The sequence below is a fragment of the Panulirus ornatus genome, chromosome 49 (assembly GCF_036320965.1).
Source record: "Panulirus ornatus isolate Po-2019 chromosome 49, ASM3632096v1, whole genome shotgun sequence".
NCBI lineage: Eukaryota > Metazoa > Arthropoda > Malacostraca > Decapoda > Palinuridae > Panulirus > Panulirus ornatus.
This window is the reverse complement of record NC_092272.1, coordinates 6,553,717-6,580,479: the sequence shown is the minus strand read 5'-3', so window position 1 is coordinate 6,580,479 and position 26,763 is coordinate 6,553,717.

Below are 26,763 nucleotides of genomic sequence, written 5' to 3'. Positions count from 1 at the left end.
ACTCCCCTTGGTCATCTTTCATGTGTTCTTCATTAATCCTGGTCGTCCTTCTTTCATTTGGTCTCCTTTATTCTTCTTAATTATCTTGTTCCCCTTGCTGTCTTTTATTTGATGTTTGTGACTTCCTTTACTTGTTGCTCTCCTTTCTTCCTGGTTCTCTTTATTCCAAAAGTTTCCTTCTTTCGCGTGATCCTTTTCATTTGCTTCGTCCGTTCCGTGAAATATTCTTCCTTGTCCTTCCTTATAGCGGGATGGTAAGACGCTTGGTAATCGTACCACAAAAGTCGTACTGTCATGCTCAGGGGTCGTACCTCCGTACTGGAGAGTCGTACCGTCGTGCTCAGGGATGTGAGTAGTTCTGGATGGGTACTAGAGGTGTTTGGTACACCTTCAAAACTTCTGCTGTGGATGGAACTGTCGCTGGTAGATCGTAACATTTTGCTTGATCCCGCGATGTTTGATGCGACCAGAGGTTTCTGATGTTGTCCCCGAGCAGTTAAAGCGTCGCTGGTTGTGTTGGCGGCCAGTACAGGGGACGAAACATTTGGCTTTTAAAATGTAACATTGGAAGGGAGGCAAAAACAAGTTAGTTAAATGGGAGGAATAGTGTCCGTAGAGTTACTGGCTGCGTGTACATGTCGCCGGTCACTCGTTGCACATGACTCTGCGCGAAGATTTCATCTGTGTTATGGCGTGTATGAACTAGTGTCTCATCTTCGTTGCGTTGTTACCTACTTCCTTCATTGAACAGCCTCCTTTCTGTCGGTGGGTATACTTTAAGGTAAATATGTGCTTTATTCCAAAGATATTCAGATGGTATGCATAGCGCCTCGTAAGATTTTCAGGTTATGCATAGTGGAAGGTAAGATAGTCAGTTATCATGCATGATGGTGGGTAAGATATTCAGTTATACAATAACACTGTAAGATAGTGATCATGAATAATGGTGGGTAAGATATTAAGATATGCATAATGGCACGTAAAGATTTCCAAGCCTTCTTCGCGGTGCATGTTGTAAATTGTCCGTTGCCTTGTGAAAAGCAGGGACATTACAGTGGCATCTTTGTGTGTGAGAGAGAGCGGAAGGCAGTGGTGAACGCCGAACTGTTCCTCGGAGCTCAGGTGTGAGAGGCAGCGTTGCCCTCACATAAAGACCGCTGGAGGAGGCTTGTAGGAATTTCTCTCGGATCAGTCTTTGACGGATGTGATTCAAGACATTGGATCAGAGAATCAGACAGCGGTTAGCACAAGTCTTCGATGTTTTTCTCGATAGAAATTTGAATAACTATTCCAACCTGTACGGTCGTTTTGGATATCCACCGAATGGCATAGAACAAGAGTTTGGTGGGTCAGGTCAAGTCATATTAGTTAGAATGACTTCGTTAACGGTCCAGGTCACCTGGTTAATATTGGGGAATTTTTGGTTTACACAGGGAGAGAGTAGGTCCTGATTGCACACAGGGAGAGAGCAGGACATTACGTGTACTTAGGTAGAGTACAGGACCAGAGTGTATACAGGGAGAAAATAGGACCTGAGTGTACACAGGGAGAGAGTAGGGCCTAACGTGTACACAGGGAGAGTATAAGACCTAACGTTTACACAGGGAGAGAGTAGGACCTGAGTGTATACAGGAAGAGAGTGGGACCTGACGTGTACACAGGGAGAGAGCAGGGCCTAACGTGTACACAGGGAGAGTATAAGACCTAACGTTTACACAGGGAGAGAGTAGGACCTGAGTGTATACAGGGAGAGAGTGGGACCTGACGTGTATACAGGGAGAGAGCAGGGCCTAACGTGTACATAGCGAGAGTGTAGGACCTGACGTGTACCCAGGGAGAGGTTGAAAGGTTCCCATCCCTCACGGATCTCGTCAATAGTGTGTACATGAAGTAGGGTGCATGTATAAAGAAAGTCTTTCAGCTGTTCCATCTGTCCACCTGTTTTTAAGGCTGCTTGGATTCGAATTGAAAAGAAACTCGAAACAGTTTTTGTCGGGGAATATGTCAGCAGGTCTGCTTAGCAAGATCTGTATCATGTCTTTTTTTTATTTTTAAATCCGTAATATTCACGGTTATGAATACTGTTCTGTTGCCATTTGCATAGCTTCCTTTTATCGGATGGGAACGTAATGAGGTTTTTATTTGCGTTAATGAACCTGTGTTAATGACGGGCCGTGGATTACTGTCGCTGCTCCGCTGGGTCGTGATGGCTTTGATAAGCTGCACTAATGTGACCACGGGTTCGTGGCGTCCTCTGCTCTGTTTTGAAGTCTCCAGCTCTTCTCGTAAACCAGGACGGGCTCGGTTTCTGCGGCCGTGCTGGGAATCCTCAGCAGCTATGATAGGCCAGTCTAGGTAAGTCCGCTGCTGTCCTGGGGGACCCCCCGCTGCTGTGATACTCCGGGCCAAGTCCTGGTTTCGTTGCTGAGTTGAGGAGACTCCACCACCATGATAAACCCGGGCAGGTTGTGTGACCAGTGCTTTGTTGGGGAGCTATGATAAACCGTGCCAAGGCCGCCTCCATCTGGGGCAAGAGGCGTGGGAGGCACTAACGAAGGAACGGGACGCAAAAATGTAAACAATTTACAACTTGGGCTTGCCGAATGGCTGCTGGTAAACTTACTGTGTGGCTGGGTCGGGAGGGTCTGTCTGCTGGTGGTAATGGTGAATGTGGTGGTGATGGTGATAGGGCACGCAAGGGGTGTGGTTGTGCTTTCGGTGTTGATGGTTGTGGTGGTGATGGTGGAGGTAGTGTGATGGTGGTGGTGTGGAGGAGGGAGGTTTGGACTGGTGGGGCCCGGGAAGGATTTAATTCTACTTGACTGGCCGGCCATCTGGCCTCTGCTCTGGGGATGAAATCGATTGTTACGAGGGTACGGTGCCTGGTGTGTGTGCCTGGCCCTCTGATGCCGTCCCTGGCCCTGATGCTGGCCTCGCTGCCGGCCCTGGCCTATCTCGGATTGGCATCACTAATGCCAGTGGCAAGGAAGTACACCGCCTCTTGAGGCTTCTGAATTATGATAGGCACCTTAACCTAACCTAAACAACCAGTAGGCTTGTTGGTCATGACCGTTATACTGTATGACCTAACCTTCACTAACGTAGCGGTAGGCTTGGTGACCTGTTTAAGCTGACATGATTTAACCTCAGACATGTTGGTTGTAAATGTTGTACTGTAGCCTGAGGTAACCTAACTTGAGGCATGTTGGTTGTAAGTCATAAGGTAAGCTTGCCCATCCAAAGTGTTCTTGGTTACAGTTCGTACGGTAGTGTAACTTAGTCATACCTTGTGCTGGTTGGTTATGACTAGTAACATAACCTAACCAATCTCGACCTAACCTTGGCGCGCGTTGCTGAGGTCCGGCGCAACACAACTTGTGGCGAGAGTTAAAATAAAAAAGCCAGTCATCTAAAACACCTGATGTAAGGATCGCTCGATGGAGATCCTGGCATTGAAATTAATCGTATCATCCGACGGGGTTATGAATCCATTTATCTGGACCATTCCGGTCGATGATATTCATTAAGGCTCATTAAGTAACTGGCAGCCGGTGGGAGAGGGTTAATGCGACGTCGTGGTCGGCTGCCACTCCGCCACCCTCAGCGGGGAGGGAAATGGCCATAGAAAACTGGTGGTGGTGATGTGAGTGGCGTCATCTGGTAGGGTGACCCTCCACCATGTGGCGCAGGTCCTCATGATGAGGTACTCCTGAAGGGGGTATGGGAGGGGATGTTAGAGACAGGGGGGTGAGTACCGTCCTACGTACATACTTAATACCCTACGATATAGGCATATTGGCTGGGCTAGCGTGAAGTGCTCACCGCAAGACTTGCTTGATGAAGAGAGAGAGAGAGAGAGAGAGAGAGAGAGAGAGAGAGAGAGAGAGAGAGAGAGAGAGAGAGAGAGAGAGGATATTGCCACCATGGGAGTAAGGGATGGGTTATAGAGAGGGAAAGCTATGCATGGGAGGGGACACCCGGGGGAACATGGGGACCAGGAGAGCGAGTGAACCAGTCAGGCTGAAATGTAGAGTTATTGCCACGGGCCCTGCGGAGGATGGCTGGGCTGTGCTGTGCTGCACAGGACGCATGAGTTACAGCCGAGGTTGCTGGACTCTGTGGTACAGGACGCATGAGATACAGTGGAGGATGTTGGACGATACGGCACAGGGCAGATGAGTTACATTCAGGGATGACGAGTGTACAGTAAAGGAGGAGGGGGTCAACTTAGTCACGATCTGTTGATGTGGATATTAATGGTTGACCTTAAGGGTCAGGTCAAATGAAGTTTGTCGTATAAGAACCGGTGTGGGAGCCAGAATCCTCCTCCTAATGCATGACACAGTGCCTTAGGCAGCCTTGCTAATACCTGACACAAGTGGATGGTATTCAGGGAGCATCTTACGCCTCAATCACCGGTGACGTTAAATATTGACATGTGTGCGACCCCAGCGGTCTAGTGTGGGCATAAGCGGTGTAAATGAGGGGATGAAAGACTCGGGCAGAGAGGGAGGGAGGGGAGGAGGGTCCTGGTATTGGATAGGGAGGGACGGTAGGTGCGGGGAAGAGGGGATTTGGTTCTGAAGGAGTTTCTGGTGAGAGTTGTCCGGTGAGGTCTTGATTGTGGATTGGGAAGTGAGGAGGAAGTGGATTGGGTGGTGGTTTTGAAGTGCTGGTAGGGCACCCTAGGAGCTGCTGAGGAAGCAGAAGGAAGGAGTGTCTTGGTGGTTTGTTGGGGAGTCATGGGTGCTGGAGCAGGGTGGACAGTGTAAGTGGGTTATGAGGTGGATGATGGGGACCACAGGGGAGATGGATGGAGCTGGAAGGGTAGTGTGTGCTGGAGTGGATGAGTTGTATCATTAAGGAGTGGGTGTTGAGTGGGACAGGAGAAGTGGGTGATGTGGGCCACAGGGGAAGCGGCTGAAGTTTAGATATAAATATTCCTCCTTGAGTTCCTTTCCCTTCTGTCTTGCTGCTTAGTTTCCAAGATTTTAAGTAAGACTTGTATGAAAACTAATTACAGTTTTCCGCTCGATCAAATCAGTTGAGAAACGACCACTGTGCGTTCAAATAGACTTGGTTCTTTCCTTCCCAGTAAACTTCGAGACAGCTCGCCCTCTTTTAAGGTGTCACTTAACGTCTGGTTCTTTTCTCACGGTGGATGGTAGTGATGTGTGTGTGTGTGTGTGTGTGTGTGTGTGTGTGTGTGTAAAGGAAGGAGCCAGGTGCTGAACGTTGTTCATTCTGACACATAGGTAGTAAGGTAGGAGTCAGGTTCGAGCTGCTGATCAGGATGTAATTCTTAATGTTTCGACACCTTGACGGTGACATCATGACTAGCAGCAGCTCGTGTCTCATTGCTGCCGTAACACCTACAGGAGCCATGTGTGTGCTCTTCCTCAAGACGGGTTATCACGAACTGTTCAAGACCAGGTTATTGCCACACTCGCCGTCCATACCCCCGTACAAGTTCTACCCAAGCCCAGTTTGTTGTTGTGTGTGATGGCTGGTAGGTACGTTGCAGTGGAAGAATCCGTCACACTAAAGGAAAAATACTTCAAACACGCCAGCCTGGCTGGCCGAAAATACTCTGGCAAACCTTTTTTTCCGCTTTCAAATATATTTATGACTTCATTTTGTAGGGTGTTGGCATTTTCGTGGGGGGGGGGGGGGGTCAGGCATTATGATACCCTCTGTTTTGAAGCTAATAGAAGTGAGCATTTTCTTCATCTTTCATGTCCTTCAAGTTTTTCAGCCATTGAAAAACTTATTTCGACTTGATTTTGTCTTGTTTTCAGTAGATATATTAGAAGAATGCAGGTCTTACGGTGAATAGTGCACTGATCCCCCGACCGCGTATGTCGCTGAACATATGACGGATCATCTCTACCTGTACGTTCGACGAACCGTCCGTCGCTGAATGTGTGACGGCCAGTTCGTCGTTAAACTTCTGTTCATTGCTGTTCATTCCGTGCTGCCTGACAACATTCTAGTTTCATTTCGTCAATAACAGTGAGTAACAGTGAGCCAGACTGACGACAAGAGTTAAGCGGTGCTGCGCCTGGGGACTGCTGTGTTGGTATAAGCATATAATCCTGTCGATCCAAGTTTAGCGTAGGAAAAATTTAGATGATATTCTATGAACATAAACTGTTTTCAGTTTGTAGACTCTTGTGACAAATACACATGAAACACTATCTTCATTTTCACATTATATACATCCAGAGACCGAGTACTTAGAGGATGAGCCGCCATAAGACAGGGATGGGGATGTGCCAGCGGGCCGCGGCTTCCAACAGCTTGGTGGATCAACGACCCAAGGCAGCATCTTGAGCTGTGGGGGGTCAAAGACCCTCTCTGACTACGCTCTGCAAATACACCAGAGACTTGGCCAACCTAACAACAACAAACAAGGACTGGAGGCAGACCACGGCCGACATAAAATATATACTCATGGATATGGTGGACAGTGACCAGAGCTTTGTGCATATGTTCAAAATTCGTATCCCATAATGTAGGGGAACTTCATTTGTTGATTCTAATTGGCCGTAGCTGAATAGAATTTTTTGTGCAGTGTTCTGTGTAGGACGATACTAGACTGGTTGCTTTTTCGTTTAATCTCCATTGTTGGCCGGACCTGTGCACCGCCCACCACACTCACCCGTACAATTGGGAGTCCACATTTTACGGCCAAGAGAATAGATCGTTGCATGAAAAAGTTGTAGTTTTTTTTTTTGTTCCTTCCTGTATTTAAATGCTGGCCCTTTCTCCACTGTGAATGTGGTGCAGCAAATGTTCATTAATTGCAGACTCGTGATTATGTAGGTTATTGCTGGCCATTGAATTTGTGTCATTACCCACGGTAAAGTCCTCACATTGGCCAGTATGTACGAATTACTTCCATTTCGGAGGTCTTGTTCCCCAGTAACCACTAGGTTACGCAATCGTCAAGTCCTGGCTGGTCTGCCGCACTTTGCTGGTATTAATCCAAGGACTTTCAAAATTTCCCCGTCGTCGACTGTTGTGATGGAACGACTGTAAGCAGAACTGTGCGACAGAGCGGAGTAGAAAAACTAATAGAAGGGAGTTTGATAAGCAAGGCTTGTGCCACAACCTGCCTGATGGTTTACGTAGATATGTCGAGGAACACGACGAGAGAGAGAGAGAGAGAGAGAGATTGGTAGAGACCCTGAGTTTGGAGGAAGAGAGGTGCGTATCACATAAGGGAGATGAACCATGCAGTGGTAGTATGTCTCTCCGGTATACGTTACTGCTCATTATTTCTTCCCTTCGGCCATGACGGAGTAGTTGGAATATTCCACCATTAGCAAGAGCTGGGTTTTTAAAGTGAGTCCCCGGACGACTTAGATAATTTCTTTCATGTCGATTTTTTCGTGTAATTCGTGAAGCTGCAACTATTGCATTTGATTGGGTCAGCAGACCGCTGATAAAGTTTTATGTGGTTTGAATATCTGTGTTGTGTGAGGAAGATGTTATGCTTGTGGGGGGAGGGACGGTTATAATGCCTGTAAAGCTGAGTGTATCAGTATTTTCATGTCTTTTATTATTATTTTTCAGCAAATTAGTTCTGTGGGTCTTTTATTAACGCTTGTCTCTTTCTTTCCAGGTAAGTCATGTGTTGCTGACACTAGTTGACAACTGTCTGAAGTCAGCAGGTATGTGGAAGTTACTCCTGTAGTGTTGGCAGAAATGCTGACATCAAGTAATCTCTGAACCTGGTAGCTTAGAAGTCCTGTATTAATGTAACTTTTACCTGCCCACGTAGGTATGGTGACCCGGTCTTTAACCTGACATTTACTGAGTTTGTTTATCCTCACGTAAGAGTATGCAAGATATCCAGTTGACCTCCCTACCACTGTGTTGACTCTGCAGCGGGGAATAAAACGCTTTATTATTGACTTGCCTGGATAAGATACCATGAAATGGTAATTAAGAAAAAAACCTCTGCTTGTTTTCTTTAGTGCGTCCTCATGTTGATTTCGTCATCGCACTGGTCATCTCGGTGACTCCGGATGTCTAGAACACGGCAGAATTTATTCGGGTACTGGAAATATCAGTCGTGTTGCAAGCCTAGCATGTATGAAAACATTATTATTAGGGGTAATTTAAGTAACTGTGTTGTTATATTTGTAATGATTTATTAGCGAAGTTAGTTAGCAGTACTGACGAAACAGTGTGATCAGTATATTATACGTAAAGTTTGATGATCTGTAAAGATGTTTTCGTCCGCTTTGCATCTGTTACTTCAAAACTGATCCGAAAAACTGGATGGAAATAGCGAAGCTCACTTTCCATGGTTTGAGATGCTGCTGAAGTTGATGTTGGTAAGTAAATGTGATATTAACGTGTTAATTACTACCAAGACGTCGTAAATATGGTTAATAATGACGTGAATAATACGGTTCTCTTTTTGCCTCTTCTTTAAAAAACATGTCCCTTTTTGTCTTGTCTCAGATATATGCTTTCATCTCACTTCTCTTCAGGTCTCTTCTCATTTCTCCTCACTTTATTCATTGTTTTCCGTTTCCATTCTCCTGTTTTCGCCTCCCTCCCTCCCCGGTTCATTTCATCACCTGTTCTTCCATATCTCATCGTTTGTTCCAATCTCGTGTTCACCTCTTACGTTCACTGTCCTGCATCCCCCCTTCATGTTTTCCCTTCATCTTTTCGGGTCATCTCGGGTCATATCCTGCCCTTATCTGCGTCCATCTCCCCTAACATTTCCCTCGGTGTATAGCCGCCCCTCCCTGTGTGTACGTATATATCTCTCCGTCTCATTTTATTAACGCACCTTCTGTCTTGCGCTTTTTATATTCACTTTGTTTCGTAAGTTGTATACGAGCGTCCTGGAGCAGCCTAGCATTGGTTATGCAGGGGTGCAGACTGAAGCATGCTTCAGGTGGGTTCATCACGACCTCTTCACCTGGGAGGCAGGGTTGGCAGGAGGCTCAAGCTGCGGGGTTGGAGAAGACGCCCTCCGGAATACGTAAGGCGGTTTTGGTTGAGCGTTGGTCTTGTTGACTCGACTAGATGCAGGCATTTCCCACGTGAACCGAGGGTGGTTGGTAGAGTCAGAACTTGCAGAGGTGATCCACCCTCCGCATTTATTAGTACAACGCCAGTGGTTTTCATCACTTTGTATGCCCCAGAGAGCAGCGTAAGCTACACGTAGTAGTTTCTGTAACCTCGGTCTTCTCTATCCATTCTCTCCCTTTGTTTTCTGGTAGCCATTATCCACGCTTGAGTTAGAGATTCATGTATTTAATATGACGAACTAATGGGCCTCCATAATGCTTTCCTTTATTATTATTAAAGAATTTCGCGGAAATCATGGGTGTCGGGGGGCCGCGCGGTTCAGATAGACTGGGTTGCGCTGAGGTGCGGGGTTAGAGGATAGCCCCCGAAACAGGCATAAAGAATTATTTAAGAGAATGAAAAGCTTCCAGAGAGTTTATTCATTAGAGCTTAGACGTTTGAGACACGTCACAATAGGTACTTGAAAAAATAATGGAAGGCTTAGAATCCTAAATCTTTAGGTGGAAATAAATCCCTCTTCTGGGATGAGCAGGCTTGGTAGACCTTACGAATTTAATTAACTGAAAAGTATAAGTAATGTGAGGACGGAAGGAGACGGATTTAGATCGATATATTCGGGTAAGGAAAGGAATCTCATCATGTTGTCCAGAGTGTACCAGGCAAGCTAGCCAGTGCTAGTGGGTTCAGGGCAGGAGAGTGGTTAGTACCATACCATCCAGCATTCTGGTTGTGTACCATGTCCTCAAACCTTAATGACAGCACGCCAGGTAAGGTACGCTTTCAACATTCTGGAAATAGTTTCTGTTTAATTTCCTGTTTATTTTTGTGTGAATAAGACATGTCTTTATGTTTTTTATGAATAAATGAATTCTCCAATTTTTTTTCATTTGTCTTGTGATTTTGATATGAGAAAGAAAATCTCCCTCTCTCTGTGAATTGTGTCGGTGTTTTCCGATTAAAATTTTCAGTAAGAGGCGACCATTTCCGAGCCATTACCAGCATCACTGGGAAAAGACGACACGAATCTGATTTGCATGGCGGTCGATGCCGGCACTGAGACCCCCCTCCATCCTCCCTCCCTCCCAGCCAGGCAGCTCGCTCACCGCCCTTCACACAGGAATTTTGACGACAGTTATTAAAATTGATCACGTTACTGTATGGGTAATGATGGTAATGATAATGATAATGATAAATATAATGATAATAATGATAGTGTGTGAAGTAGTATTAGTAATGGTGTAGTAGTAGTAGTAATGGTGTAGTGGTAGTAGTAGTAGGAAATCTTATGCTAGTTTTGTTTGTACTTTTACATCAAGCTATGTCCTTCCTCCACGACACAAGGTTAAACTCTCAGCCTACACCTCTCTTATTTCCCTCCTCAGACCTGACAGAGATGAAGATATACACGGCATCTGCTTATCATTATTTGCAGGTTTGACATGGTAAGTATGAAAACCTCAGCTTTGCCATTTGATTAAATCTGAATTATATTGTTGTGCGGGAATTCAGTGACTCAAGACTGAAATACGGAATACCAGATGCACACCAACATTTTTCAAGTCGTATAAGAAAAGTTCTGATTACCTTAAGAGAACTCAAGAAAGCGGAAGTTGCCTCTTGTGGAAAAAAAAGAGAGGAGGTAACCTGGCCCTTGTGAGCCTCCAGGAGGAGAATGGCATAACTGATAATGACACTGCAAAGCTTCCTCACGCTGCAGGCTGGAGTACTGTTGTGTACTGACGTCATCATGCAGTGCGGGCCAACTTCTCCAAGTTGTAAAATTTGGGAAGACTATTCATGGGACACAATGGCTTGGTTAAAAATCACAACACAACCGTGAACGACTGAAAGCACTCAAGGCTCCTCCCTCGGGAGTGCAGACGGGAGAGAGATATCCTAATGTACTTGTAGAGAAACTGTGAAGGTTTGGTTTCCTGTCATAAGTGGCATGTCACTCTGTCTTTCTCCCTGTACCATAAGTTGCGTTAAGAAAACTGTGTCAACACTCAGCGCCCGATACTTCTGGCTCATTTCTAGGTTCAGAAGAACTTACTGAAGATATATCTACGGATTGTATCAGTAACCCAGATTCTAAAGGATATGGAAGCCTGCTGGACGTGGCTTCAAACAGTGCGATTGATCAAGGGAGGAACGATGCTGTGTCTTGGCCCAAGACCGAGCTGTGGAGATAAACATAAGACCATGACCTGTTGTAATCCATAGAAGATGCTATGTAGTAATAATACGACGATAATCATAGCTTTCCTCAATTTAGATTTATATAGAGAGAGGTTGGTTCTGTTGTTGACAGTACAGAACCACTTGGCATAATTGATTGTGGTTTTCTCTGAAATGATCACGAGTCATGTCCTGTTGTCGATGTGGTGTGTGTAGATGACGTAAAGCATTGTTGAACGAGGGAATTGGTGGTAGTATAGCGTTTTATGATGTAAGGGATGGCTTTCCCTCGTCAGATGTTATGGTCGATGTTGCTTTCTGGTTTGGCACCAATTATTGGAATGTGGTATGTATGTGTCTGTGTGGTGGCAGCCAGTATAGGTTTCCTTGTCCGGCAGTTGGCAGTATTATTCATGTCCGCAGAGAGAAGTTAGGATGTTCAGTGTATGTAGGGTAATTGCAGGGACTCCTGACTCGCCTATTACAACTTGAGTTGTTATATGAGCTGGTGGTCGTTGTGGTGGTGGTGATAGTTCTGGTTGTAGTGTTGGTGGTGATAGTGGTTCTCTTCCATGGGGAGTCAGTCAGTTCTTCCTTGCACTTCAAGATCAAGTTTATACCACGTTATCGTAAATTACTGTAGATTGAAGTTAAAGTTGCATGTTTCCCTTGCGTTACTTGAGGTGCCTGATTATGTCGTGGACTGCTTAGGGCTGCCTGACATAACCAGATATGGTGACTTATTTCTTTCCTCTTGATATGATACTGACAGTAATTATTATGATGATATTATGACTGAAGATGATGTCTACCTTCTCATTGTAAACTCAATGCTAATGTTGTATCTTGGTGTGTATGATTACAGTCGGTCATGTTGCTCCGTTTCTCAGTGTATTAAGGTATTCTTGATATTCTCTCGTTTCCTTCATATTGTAGAGTTTCTTTGGACGTGTTTTACATTTGTGTTTCTTATTGACGTATACGTGTGTTATCTACGATCAGGTTGGTAGTGGTATCTTGTATCTGTATCCAGTCGTAAGTTCAGCTTGTGTTCTTTTGAGTTACAGTTGTATCCTGCGTTACTGATTGGAAACCTTACCTTTACCTTAACGTACCTCAGTATTACCTGAGCTGAGGGAGGTCATTAGCTGCAGGATGAAAGCTGTACAGTTAGGACGAAGCTGATAGCCGGCTGGGAGGGGTTATATTTTATATAAACGATTATCTTAGGTTGAATTATCCTCACACCTTTATTTTTTCCCATGGTGAAGGTCAAGGGAAGAAAGGCCTCACGGTGGGGGGAGGCCGTAAATAGAATATAAAAGAGAAAGCATAAAAAGTTATAGCAGTAAAGAGAGAATAGGAAAATGTGAATCCGATAATTTTGGAGGAAGTGGGACACTATATTTTTAAAAAGGGTCAAATTTAAGCTGATAGGAGTTCTAAAGCTTATCGGTGTTGGGAAAGAACGAGATATCGCGCCGGGCCAGTTGTAGCTGATTTTGAACACCTTTCCTTTGGGGTTGGGGGGGGGGAATGTTTGTTGATGTATTTGTGTGTGTGTCTGTATGTAGCGAATCTCTGGCTGTGGAAGCCAGCAAATACTGCTCGGATATTTGTCTCTCATCATCCTCCCGCGGACACTCGATGATGGTATTATCTCTACCTCCTGACTGAACCTTCCAGTATCTTATTATCACCGTTTGGGAGTCATTCTCAGGGCGGAATCTCGTAAGTACTTACGGAAGTCAGTCACAGTCTCTCATTAATGACCCATGGCAAAAATCTCGTCATAGGTATGAGAAAGTAGGAATAGTCTCTCTCTCTCTCTCTCTCTCTCTCTCTCTCTCTCTCGCTCTCGCTCTCGCATTCGAGTAATGGACTCAAAACCAGTGCTAAATGGCTCGACTCTGATAGATTTAACCAATTCAGATCAGCATGGCACGGGCGTAGAGCTTATCCCCCGGGTTATCCCTTCAGAGCTCAATGGAACTTTATGTATATAAATTGATGGTTTACATTCAGTTTTCTCAGATCAGTGAACACTCTATAATCGTGTCCCGCACGTGTGAAGCTGCTGTATCAGTTGTATTTGTAAGTCTTACCACACAAAATGCAGTAGATGGTTCTCGTTCATTTACCGTAGGTTTCATCGGCTTCTCTCTACCCCTACAGCAGTGTTTAGTGACTACGCTTACGCTCGTTCCCCTTACCAACCAGGCTGTTCGTGGAGGCAAGCCGTACACCAGCATAACCACTACTTCCTGGTTGGTTTTGAGTACACCGAAGATGTCTGGCCTGTGGCCAAAGGGGTCTTGGATGCGTCCGGGTTATACATGATGTTCCTGTTTTTCTCGCCATTGAATGGTTTGTCAGAGGTTGGCTTTTTATCATGTGGGTTTTCGTCGGGGCAACTGAGGTGATGTATTGCTCATCTGGTCTTCCTCTTTCTCTCCGTCGGGCTAATTTGTGTGAGTCGCTTAGAATTCAGATTCTCTAACGTTGTCTGTGTGTCACGGTGGAATCCGATGTGTTGAGTGCATCCGTGCGTGGTTCTAGAAACCTGGGCGGATCTTTATCTCCCACGTCAGTCTGTGGACGACATAGCAGGTGAAGGATGGGTCTTGAGATATGTCTCAGGGAGTCGTGTGTCAGTTGATGGGGAAGGGAAAGGAACATTTAGTGTACATTTTAAAAAATTCATCGAGACTATCCTGGAAGGAGACGGTAAAGCCGTACATCTGCAGAGATAGCATGAAGTTTCCGGGTGACTGTCGTATGTTCTCAAACCCATCTACCGCCTGGTACACCTCATACATTTATGATATACTCTACCATCACAAACACCCTCCGAAGCACCAGTGTTCTGATGCTATTTGCACACAATTGTATTTTTTCTGTGTTTAACCTTCTTGTCTCTGTACGTGCCTGGGCTGTAGTGTCTTGCAGTCATTCCTTCACAGGACCGACACAGTGAGACACCGCCTCCCTTGTTTCTAAATTCCTTTACGGACAAACTCACAGGAGACGGTTCATGAGTGACGTTTGCCACGTTATAACACGGTTGCGATCTACGGTCGAGAGCTTCGGTATGAAAGAGAATCGTCAAGGTTTTGTATGTGTATTGTGCCTGTTGGAGGATAGTTTTTACTGGTTAACAGTTATGGGAGGTGAGAGATGAGGAAGCCCACAGAAGACGTTAGTTTCTTCTTAAGAAATTATGGCTTTTCCTTATTTTGTTTGGCCATGGACCCAGTGTAGAGTTGGTGTCCCCATAAACCATGATGTATGGCTGGACATCCCAGAAGGCATTAGTCTGCCACGAGAGGCGAGGCGGTCTCGTAAAGTTTCCCCCTGGAGTCTTTGTGTGGGTGAGGGATAGGGAGGGAGGAGGTGGGATAAAACACACACACACACACACACACACACACACACACACACACACACACACACACACACACACTGGCTGGCTGGTTGGCAGCTGGGTTTCGAGAGTCGGATATCATTGTCCGTCCATTGTGTGTAGGCAGTGTAAAATCCTGCCGGGAGTTCACGGAATATGATTTTAATGTGTGCAACATACGAGGCTCGGAGGTCGGTCGTAAACCTTCAGCGAGACGCGGCTGCTGCGAGGCTGGATGCCCTCCCTCCTTATTATTCTCAAACGACAGGAAATTTCCACTTCCTTTTATTTGATGTAATTTCGTTGTAGGCGTAAAGTTATATATGTCCCTGTGTCGTAATACCGCACCATTCAGCTTGAGATATTTTGAGAGAGAGAGAGAGAGAGAGAGAGAGAGAGAGAGAGAGAGAGAGAGAGAGAGAGAGAGAGAGAGGATGGGGTGAGTGATTTATTATATAGTAGCGTACATAAAGTCTGTCATTATTGGTATATTTTACGAAAACTTATCTTCCAAGGATGCAATTCTTATATTTTATTTTCATAAAGCATTATATGTCTTTCTTTAAAGTGATATATTTCCCCCCAAAGAAAAGTGAGCTTGGCGTGGGTAAGTACGGTTGTGTTGAAGGCGTCGTACCCCACACAGTACCCTGGTGAGGGAAGGTCTGGCCCTGATGGACTAACTCTAATATATTCCGATGGAAATATTTAACCACGGAGGTTGGTCAAGGTGAGGAAAGGTGAGGGAGAATTAGTGAAGATTGAGTTAGAATCGACTTGAGGAGAGCGACTAGAGTAAGAAAAATAAACGAAAAACACAAACTTAAAACTGGAAAATTTTGCAGACGGAACGACTCGTGTGAATTTTTAAACGAAATTTTTTGAGTTGACGGAGGCGTCGTAGGTAACCTGAACTCGTTAACGGTGGAGTTGCGACTGGTGAAAGGCAGCAGCAGCAGCTGCTTGAAGTAACAGACTTCACGAGGGAAAAAAAAATTCCTGGGAAATGTGGAAGGGTGTAATCCATAGCTGCTGACCCCATACCTCACACGTACTACCTGCCTTCGCCCTACTCCCAAGTGTGGTACAGCGGAAGGCAGGTATGTGACTAGTGTTACCAGGTCTTGATTGACCCGTTGTCTTTATGAAACGTCTCAGGTGAGTTCAGACACACTGGGTGATGATAATGTCACACTGGGAAGTGTTTTGTAGGATGTTGGGACATGGGTTTTGTTGGCCTATCCCCGTGTCTCGTTTCCGCGGGTGGGCCGTGATGACCATAATGGACGACCAGGTCCTTTACACAAAGACCCTCCACTCGCTTGGTTCTCAGTACCCTGGATCACAGTGGTACGACACCCTGAGCACGACGGCGCCGCCGCACTGGTCTTTGACCTGACTTTCATGGTTGTGTCAAAGGCCGGGGCATATACGATCGCACGGTCGTGCTTAAGGTTCATACCATCGTGCCCGAGAGTCGTACCGTTACGCTCAAGGTTCGCACTGCCGTGCTTGGGCGTCGTGCTGAAGTCTTCTCACAAAAATATAAAAGTTGCGATAATTATATTTTCTTCTGGGTACGGAGCCAGACATATTGTTGCATCCGTTTTTTAAAATTGGATTTTTTTTTTTTCAAGTTAAAGTTGTGTTCCTTACAGTCAGGGCCCGAGTGGAACTTGGTGTAAATATCTTTATTGTAGTCTGATACGGCAGTGACTTTATATATATATATATATATATATATATATATATATATATATATATATATATATATATATATTTTTTTTTTTTTTTTTTTTTTTTTTTTTTTTTTTTTTTCATACTATCCGCCATTTCCCGCGACAGCGAGGTAACGTTAAGAACAGAGGACTGGGCCTTTGAGGAAATATCCTCACCTGGCCCTCTTCTCTGTTCCTTCTTTTGGAAAAAAAAAAAAAAAAAACGAGAGGGGAGGATTTCCAGCCCCCCGCTCCCTTCCCTTTTAGTCGCCTATATATGTGTGTGTGTGTGTGTGTGTGTGTGTGTGTGTGTGTGTATTGTAGGAGTCAGTGATGATTTGTCTTTATGAGAGATCGCACCGGTAATATCGCGGGCAATTCAGTGAGAATTAGGCGGTAAGACACTTCACCTGCTGTTAGATGTGGTACGTACGATCTGGTTTATAGTGGATCTCTTCTCTAATCGCCGCAGCTCTCTCTGGCGACAAGCTGCTCCGCTCTGTCAGGTTGCTAGGGCTACGTAGTGGCCCACAGGCCTATATAACCAGCACGGTCTAGCTAATCTCAGAATATTTGTTTTGTGATCCCTGAAACGTCTCCACCGGGCTGTGGGTGTCCCCATCAATTGTGGATCGTAAATGGGTTGGCGGTGGTATTTGGTTTTCCCCCATCAAGAGTGATCGGTCAACGAGTTGTTATGGGTATTCTCCGTTAGGTGTGGCCGGCAAATGGGTTGTTATGGTCGTCCACGTAAACTTTGGCCAGTAACTCGCCTCTTTGCGGGGTGAGGGTGGATCCAGGAGTGGTGTTGGTAGAGTGCCAACATTCTAGGGAACTGCTGGCACTGGTGAGGGAACTGTAGCTGCAGTAGGGGCGAGTGACAACAGCGGCAGTAGTCGTGAGCGAGTGTAGGGAACGCCTTGAGGGTATGGACGATGATGAACGTGTTGCCGGTGATCACAGTGTGTCTGCGATGTGATGGAAGTGTCAGCAGTGTGGGGATAGTGGCACTGGTATGGGGAAGGTGCTGGCAGTGTGGGAAAAGTGTCGACAGTACTTAGGAATATGCTGGCAGTGTGGGGAACGCGTCAGGAGTGTGGGAAAGACCTGGCTGTGTGGGAAAATTTTCAAGTGTGGGGATAGTGCCGATAGTGATGGACTGCAACACCGTCTTAAACCCCGTCTTATGGTATGGTGGAGAGACATGGGTACTGAGAGACGTTTGGAAGGTAAGGTCCAAGCTGTAGAGACATGAGAGATCTTCGTCTCGTTCTGGGGGGAGGGGGGACAGAAAGAGAGACATATGGAGATAAAGGAGACAGGTAAACACGAGACCTCTTAGTACCTTATAGGGAAAAACATCGTTGATACGACCATAATAAGAGGATGTCCCGTTAGGCATTCGGAACAATTATTTTATTAGGTACCAGGTAGACGACTTCTATTTGGAAGACTAAATTTGATATTAAGACAAGAAACTACATTCACTCGCAAATGACTTATGGTTGATTTTCCATATCTTCACTATACCGAAGAGCAACTGAAAACATGGCTTGGTGGACCGCCACATCAGCACCAGATAATGGAATCAGAGTCAGAAGGGGAGCCGGCCGAGGGTGTGGAACGCACGGAGGTCCTGTGGCAAGTTCATGTGGCGTAGGAGGGTTGGCGAAGCTGCTCCCATCAGACAGGCTGGAGTACTGGACAGAGCAGGAAGGAGCAAAAGTGGAGTAAGTTTGGAGCGTGTCGGAAGTGTTTGGAGATTGCTGGTAGCGTAGTGAGTGTATCAGGTGTGCTGGGAGGGCGCCTGCGGTATTAGGAGAGTTCCTGTAAGTGTTGGAGTGCCGAGAAATGTCTGGAGGAGGGCTGGCGGTTTTGGGAGAGCCCAGAGAGGACTTTCAAACTATTGGCAGTTATAGGGAGTGTGCTGGGAGAGAGATAACGTCTGTGAGGATGGTGTTCATCCTTCCAACGTCATGGCGACACGAGTACGTTGGTTGGGGCCGTACACCTGTGGGCTGCGGCCTCCAACATTCTCAGTGTGCATAGGTGGCAGCTTGGTTAGGTCACTGTGTTGCCGTGGTTGGAGTCCTCAGAAACAGTCGTAACATATACATAATGTAAGGTAAGGACCCAGACCGAGTTGTGGGGGTAGGAGACCTCCGAAACCATCGTCAGGTTTACGTAAGGTAAGGTACGCTTGGGAGGGAGCTTAGGTCCAGGGTATTACTGTTGAGTGGGATACGGAAGCAGCGATGGGGGAGGGGAACCATTGGCTTTTGGTGTTGCTGGGAGGAGAGTCGTGGGACCGGATGAAAGGAGAATTTGATAGGGTGGGAGGGCGACATTGGGGAGAGCAATTAGCCTTATAGTGGGGAGGATAATGAAGTGAGAGCGGACGGGGGAGATGGCGAGAGGGTGAATGGTGTGGATCTGGGGAGATGACATGAAAGGAAAAATGTTGAGTTAGGGGAAGGTGCAGTAAAGAAGAGAAGGAAGGGAAAGAGTGAGAGATGTCCAGGGAGGGAAGAGCCAGTGGGAAGGTAAACGAGAGCACAGGAAGAAGAGGAACGAATAGGTAGAACGGGAGGGGAGGCCCTGGTTAAGGAACGTGAGACAAATATTATTGGAACTCCGTTAGTTTGAGGAGGCCGGTCAGGTGTTACGGGAACTCCGCCGGTGCAGGTGTGGGATGAACCAGTATTTATAGGACCGCTTGGGACAGCGGGGGTGGGTGGACGGCTGGGTAAGAGGTCAGCAGATCAGTTATTATTGGAAATGTTGGAAGGGGAGTCGGGGGGGTGGGGGGTTGGATGGATGGAGGCAGGAAGCCATGTTGATGTTGAAGCTATATTGGGGATGATAGATTTTTCTGTTGTGTTTGTGGGATGTAGAGGTCGGCCAGCTATAACTGGAAGTTCCCCGAAGAGGATGCTAACCCGTTAATACTGGAACCAATGGAGAAGGAGGCCTTCTGTATGTCTCGAGAGGCCAACAGGTCGTAAAGATTACTACTGAAACTCTTCAGAAGGGAAGGAAGGCTGGCTGGCTTTTATTGGACCTGCGTTGGATCGAGTAAGGGAAGGGCGGAGGTGTTACTAGAATTGCGCTCAGGGTACGTGAAGCCAACCAGATATTGGAACAACCATGTTAAGCGGAGCACACCATCCAGCTCGACCGGTCGGTGATGGAGAGAGAGAGAGAGAGAGAGAGAGAGAGAGAGAGAGAGAGAGAGAGAGAGAGAGAGAGAGAGAGAGAGCAGTTTCTTCTGAGACTGCCCTGGGATAAAAGCCAGTTAGCTACAACTGGAACCACAACGGATGGAGTCCTTTCAGTTCATTTTGAATCTGCTCTGGAACAAGGCGTACAGGGCATTTATGGTAGGTGGTGTGCCAGGACCTGCCTTTTGATCGCTGGAGCTTGTTCCGGGAGGAGGGCCCAGTCTGCCAGTTATTGTTTGAAGTGTAAGAGGAGAAATCCAGTCAGTTAATATTAAAACTGCGTTGGTTGGAGGCTGACCAGATATTGCTGGAACTGCGGTGGCGAAACAGAAAGGCGATCAGTAATTGAAGACTTGATGGTATTACAGGGAATAAACCGCACAATAAACCGAACAAAGAATAACATGAACCTTTCCAGAAAACTCCCTGTACTTTGGACTGTAAACGAAAATTTGAAAAATGTAGCATCCCTCATGTTGCTCTCGCTTGCTGACCACGTCTTAAGATAGACGATATTGAGGAATTAGATTGCGTACAATTATCACCCATAGCTCGCTGTTCCCCTTCCAAATATAAATACTGCTGTGCACGTCTGAGGTCACCCACCTGCGTTCTCTTCTGTGCACAACATGCGGGAGAGGCACAGAATGTGCAGTCGTCATTATCAGACCGCACTAGATTTGTCAAATCTCAGAACTTCTGAAAATGACTGAAGTCGTGGAATTTGTATTTTCTTTAACGCAGTCTGGATACATTTATCATACTTTACATATGAAAGATCCTTCTGGCATGATGATGTGAGAAGCTGAAGAATACCGTTACGGAGGCCATAGGTAACATTGGCATCATAAGAGAAAACCATTTAAGATAGCCCCAGCGGAACCGGGGAGATGAAATCTAAATACACCCACTGGAAAAAGGAGGACATAGACGTCAAGCTTTCGGCTATTTCTCAAGACGATCCTGCAGATGTCTTGAGAAATAGACGAAATCTTAGCGTTTCCGTCTTTGTTTCCTGTAGGCTCATATATATATATATATATATATATATATATATATATATATATATATATATATATATATATATATATATATATATACATGAATAAAGTGCATATGAACGCAATATATATATATTGGAAAGGATCACAATTTTTGCGCGTGATCAAGATATTCCTATGAGTCCACGGGGAAAATGAAACACGAAAAGTTCCCAAGTGCACTTTCGTGTAATAATCACATCATCAAGGGAGACGCCAAAATGACGTCCTGGCTTCGTTTCTTCGATGTATATCAACTGACTTATATTTCTCTCTTGTGTCTCCCCTGATGATGTGATTATTGCACGAAAGTGCACTTGGGAACTTTTCGTGTTTCATTTTCTCCGTGGACTCATAGGGATATATATACATAAACTATTCGCCATTTCCCGCATTAGCGAGGTAGCGTTAAGAACAGAGGACTGGGCCTTTGAGGGAATACCCTCACCTGGCCCCCTTCTCTGTTCCTTCTTTTGAAAAAAAAAAAAAAAGAATAATTTTTTCCTGTGCAATATCCTTTCCAAAATCTGTATGACAATCGTTGGTGGATGTGCCTGGCCTGTAGCTTTTTGGCCTGGCTTCGCTCCTACCTATTTGCAGGAGAGTTATGTCTGCAGTTTTTCAGCTCCCGGGCACGACACCTGCGTCAGTTTTTTTTTTTCCCCCCAGTGTTGATTACCTTTGTCAGCGTTTGTTTGCCCCGTTTTGATGGGATATAGCTACATGAATTGGGTCCCGGAGTTTAAAACGCTGGCAATGCTTTCAGCGGCTTCCTCGAAGTTAGATGGAGTGTTGGTGATTTCTGACGCATGTCGCTTTTATATATATATATATATATATATATATATATATATATATATATATATATATATATATATATATATATATATATATTATCCCTAGGGACAGGGGAGAAAGAATACTTCTCACGTATTCCCTGCGTGTCGTAGAAGGCGACCAAAAGGGAAGGGAGCGGGGGAGTAATATTTATTGGAATTTCCGTTAGATCATTTTAGGGAAGGTTTACCGGGTCGCTAAATACTGACTCTTGCTGCTGTTTGTTGCTCCTTATGGTCAGTGTGTGTGTATGGGTTTAATGTTGGACTTTTGTTAGGAAACTTGTTATTAAGGATTGTGTTCTTTGTCTGGTAACGTTCTTTGTTCTCGGTATATCAGTAGTTTATAACGATCAGTGTTCTCTCCTGTTGGTTTTGTGGTTACCTTGCCTAAGGTGTGGTCTGGCCAGCGTATGAACGGCAGGTGGAGCTGAGTAGTGGTCACCACCTGCTGCTGTAGGGATGATGATCGCCACACGTATTGGTGTGGGCAAGAACCTTGTGAATGAGATGGTGGCCAAGTTATGGGAGGTAGGGAGGGAGGGAGCGCATGCCGCCTACCTACAGTGGCTGGTCTACCTCCGCCCCCGGTGAATGAGGTGGTGCCTGGGAGCGCATGCCAACTAGCTACAATGGCTGGCCCTACCTCGGCCCCGAACTCCTGCTATGAATGAGGAGGTAGCCAGGTGGGGCGAGGGCGCGCATGCCAGCTAGCGACGTGGCTTGCCTACCTCGGCCCCGAACTCCCGCTTTGAATGAATTTTCGGGTGTGGGCGGCAAGCGGGCGGGCGGGCGGGCGGCTATTGATCGACCCGCTTCTCTTCTCGTGGCCACGCGCCAACTTGCCTCCGCCCGCCACACTCACGCCCGCTCCTCCCGCCGTCCCTACCTCTGCTGGCTGTCCCCTACCGCTCCTGCTGTTGCTGTTGCTATCGTAATTAGAATTCTCATGCTGCTGCTGTTCCTGCTGTTGGTGCTAGAGCTGCTGATCTCTCTCTCCTGGCTGCCGAGGCTCATTCTGATGATGCTCTTCTCTTTCTGCTCTTACCCAGGTTTTGCTAGTGTTCTCTCACTCGGGTAGCTGCGTGGTGCCCTGTTTTGTAAACCCTCCTGCTTCATACTTTGTTTCCCGTTGTTGGTGGCGATGCTATTGTGTAAATTCGGACCCAGTTCTGGGGAGTAAAGGCCTCCGAAACCATCGTACCGTATAGGTAAGGTAAGGTCCCACACTCAGCTGTGGGGGTAGAAGTCCTCCGAAACCATCGTAATGTAGACTTGATTACGATAAGGCCCTGGACCCAGCTAAGGTGCGTTAGAAGGCCTCTAAGACCGTCGTAAGGTATACGTGAGGCAAGGTGTTGCCGCTTTCACCGATGGCAGACAAATGAGCACATTGCTGTCGTTTGCCGTGTTCATCACCCGACCCCAGACGCTCGGTTTACTACACGCATTTCATCGACTAGCTTTACATAGTGTCATTCTCTTTGGTCCGTCAGGGAAGATGGGTGAGGGGCTCCATTGACTTAGAAGCTTTAACATGCTCTTGTGTATGGTGGCCGCAGACGATGGCTTCTGCCTGTATTTCATGTCGACTCTGTAAGGAACTAGTAGTCGCCTTAGGTGGCCCTCAACAGGTTCAGGAGGGAGCCTCGGCTGCGCTTGCTCGTACCAAGTGTAGATGGAATGGATGAGGTAAGTTGCGAAGGAAAAAGGTTGCGGTATAGTATGAATGGGTAGGCCAGTGTCAAGGTTAAAATGATTACCCTGAACGAAGTCATTAGGTTAATGGTTGAGTGTGAAATGATTTCAGGGAGCGACGCGCGGGGGGAAATTTTTTGTCAGTGATCGCACGCGTCTTGGAGTTCCTGGTATGTCTTTGTGTCAGGGCTTTTTAAATCCCGAACTTATGACGTCCCAGAAAACAGACAAAAAAATGTCTTGGAAAAGTCCATCGATCCGTTAAAGGCATGAGAACCGCTGATGTGATGAACATATTTATCTCGTTCATTTGCCTCGTCGCAGGCGCCTGAACGATCCGCCTGGTGGTGAACGTGGTGAAATCTTAAGGTAGATCCGCATTGGATGAGTTATAGAAATAATGTAGAGGAGTTATAGAGACGACATGGATGGGTTATAGAAATGACGTAGTTGAGTTATTCAGATGACGTGGGTGGGTTACAGAAATAGCGAGGATGTTTTAAGGTGTCAGGTAAGAGAGTGAAGGGTAGGTATTTAGTAATGGGACTGGAGGGAAAGGTGATTTTTAGCTGCTGGCGGTGTTTTCTGGGGGAGCAGGTGTGGTGTCCCGCCCGGGCTGATTTGATGACCTTGCTAAGCCTCAGCTGTGACGGAGTTTTCATTCTGTCGGAAGGAAGACGTTATTGTCTTCCAGTCATTGTGGGGTGAAGCTTACATGTTGATGGGAGGGAGTGCGCTGGAGATGGTAGATTGACTGACCTCTTACAGTCATACGATTTACATAGTTCAGAGCAACATAGCTCCTGTGCAGGAAGATCACGTCATTTTAAGCTGCTCCGCCGCTAAGATAGAACTATGCAGGCTGTCGAAAATAAACGGAACAACTTGGAACTTCGTCATGGGAAAAGTAAAGTAGTGCACACTATCGATTACCAGTACTGTGATACCATGTAGGAGAAATACAAGTCATCTTGAAACACAAGTATTGTTGGATGACCGTACCTGTGGGTTTTGATGCTGGATATGGTGGTGAAGTTATAGTCCTATTAGTTGTATTATTGATCGTGGTCACCGACCCACTCGTGTTAGTCTTATGCCACAGGTGTTTATGTTGGTCATGGTGGCCCCGTAGGGCCTCGCGATCCCGCAGTGGCAGATGTTGGTGGTGAACACGACCTAAAATCGATCGCGGGTCCTTTGTTCCCACCCTAGCGATCAGGCTAATGCTGTCCTACCCACCCGCCCCGTCGCGACGCGTCGCCCTCCTGACATCGGCTGGCGAGAAGGCGACAGTGCGGTCCTTTACCTCACAAGGAGCGCAGGACCTACAGGTTACTGCAATACGCAACTAATTATAAGTAGAGGGTTCCGTGCTCCTTGCAGTAAGTGCGTAGATATTAAGCAGTGGTGTAGTATGTATGACGGGTAGATGTGGTCCTTATCCTTATGAACCTGACGTTTCTTCGCTGAGGCGGTGGGAGGGTCAGTTGTGTACAAAGCAGATGTATAAGACTCCCTCGCATTACCGTAGTGAAGATAGAGTGGATCGCACCACCTCAGGGTTTTGCGTCGCTAACCATAACTTTCGTTAGATAACCTACAGTAGAGTAGGTGAGGATTCTCATGACCTTCCGTTAAAACCATAAAGATGAGAATCATTTTCCTCTAGAGTTTGCAAGGTAGTAAGGACGGCCTTTATTATCTTAGTAACATTCTGAAGCAGACTACAGTACCGTGCTGACTACCTTCATTTGACGGTCCACTCCACTACCAATAACATCAGGGAAATTCCACAACAGTGCTTACTACTAATGTCAAGGGCAACCCACTCCATTATGAAGAACGCAGGGTGCCAAAAATCCCATCATTACCCCCATGAGCGCCGTAATGGTCGTGCGAAGTACTGGGGTGTCGGTTTATGTTGACTGTGTGAGAGACCGTCTCCCGCTAACACTCCGGAATGACAGGAACATGTACCCCTCTCCCAGGCCTTTGGGAGAGCTGTACTCTCAGTTTATTGAGAAAGCTACAGCAGTGAGCTTGAAAAGCCAGATCGGAAAGCGTTACAAGCCAGAGGAATAAGCTTGTTAAGGGACATCAGCAGGTTTATATGAGCTACTTCAGTAAGCTTCTTAAGCTACGGCAGTCATCTGTATAGGCCACAGCAGTAAGCTTGAGAGGCCACAACATTAAGCTTGTTAGGCCGCAGCAGTAAGCTTGAGAAGTCACGAAGTCATAGTAGTCAACGTTATGAGCCACATTGGTCAACTTGAAGCTACAGCTTGGTGGAGATAACACTGGTAATGGTAAAAGTTTAATCTGAAATTAGTCAAGATATCTAGGTCATTTAATATGATTTTATGTGACAGTAAGCTATCTTGACCAAACGAAAACGTGATGAGTTATAACTACACTGCCAGAAATCGAAAGATGTAAAATAGAAGATGAAAACTGTAATTATTTGGAACTACAAGATATCCATTTTCCTGCCTGCAGGTCCCAGAAACATTATGGGCCGTCCATTAAAAGGCTGCCACTTGTTAACTCACAGGAAACAATTATGTAAAGTGTGCCTGATGATCGGCCAGGTTATGCAGGGTGCATTAGGCCTACGACAGGTCGCCTTCTTGAACAGCCTGATCGATCGTAAAAGCAACAGAGCATCTTGCATCCATGTTGAACTAGCAAGATAGGCGTGGCTCGCAGACAAATGGAAGGTGTTCGTAAGGAAGGTCATAGAGAAAATGAAGATAATTTGGTGTTGGCAACCAAATAAGCGTGAAGTGTTTCGTAACAGAAGGGTTCGCTGAATGAGGTCACCGAGAAGCCAACCTTTATTTTGGAAAACTTTGAAATTTGGGTTCCGTATTTATCTTTTGACTTCCATCGATGTTTACGTCGCCAGAACCTGGTGGTGGCGCTGATGTGTTAGTGGTGCACGGCTTCCGAGGAACCATAAATATGGCGGGAGTCGGGAAATACAGTCGATGAATTACTGAGGTGTCGGGAATAATCTCCAGGGAAACCATGCGATGGCAACACTCGCACTCTCCCATTATTGCCGGAGGTTCACAGGAAACTCGTGTCCGGGGCCAACACTTCACCGCTCCTGCACGGGGCGTGTGAGCGACTCCAGCCACTCTGTGTTGACTTACATTATTCATTATCTCCCCAAATCCTGATTGCCCGATTGAGGAGCGATCCACCAATCACATCTAACTTAACCAAAACAATGATTGTGACCACCCCTGGCAGGAGATAGAGGGTATCGAGTCATGCTTTTCCCTGAATTGCCCATAACATTGGTTATGATGAGTGAATGAGCTCACGTCTTACTCATGAGAACTACAGTAGTGAATACATAAGATGCACATTCAGCTACAAGCTACGTTTTAGACACTACTACAAAATATGTTACAAATTCCTGAGCTTCCTTTCTCCGCCGGCATTTTTCATTCTCGCTATGGACTCAACGCGGAGACCAGTGGAGGCAGATACATTTCTCGTAATTTCTAGAAAATCTCTGGCGACAGTGGTGAAGTAACGCAGATGACGGAGGAAAGTGTAACAGTCAGTAGAGCTAAACTGTACGTGAAGGACTGGCTTCACAAA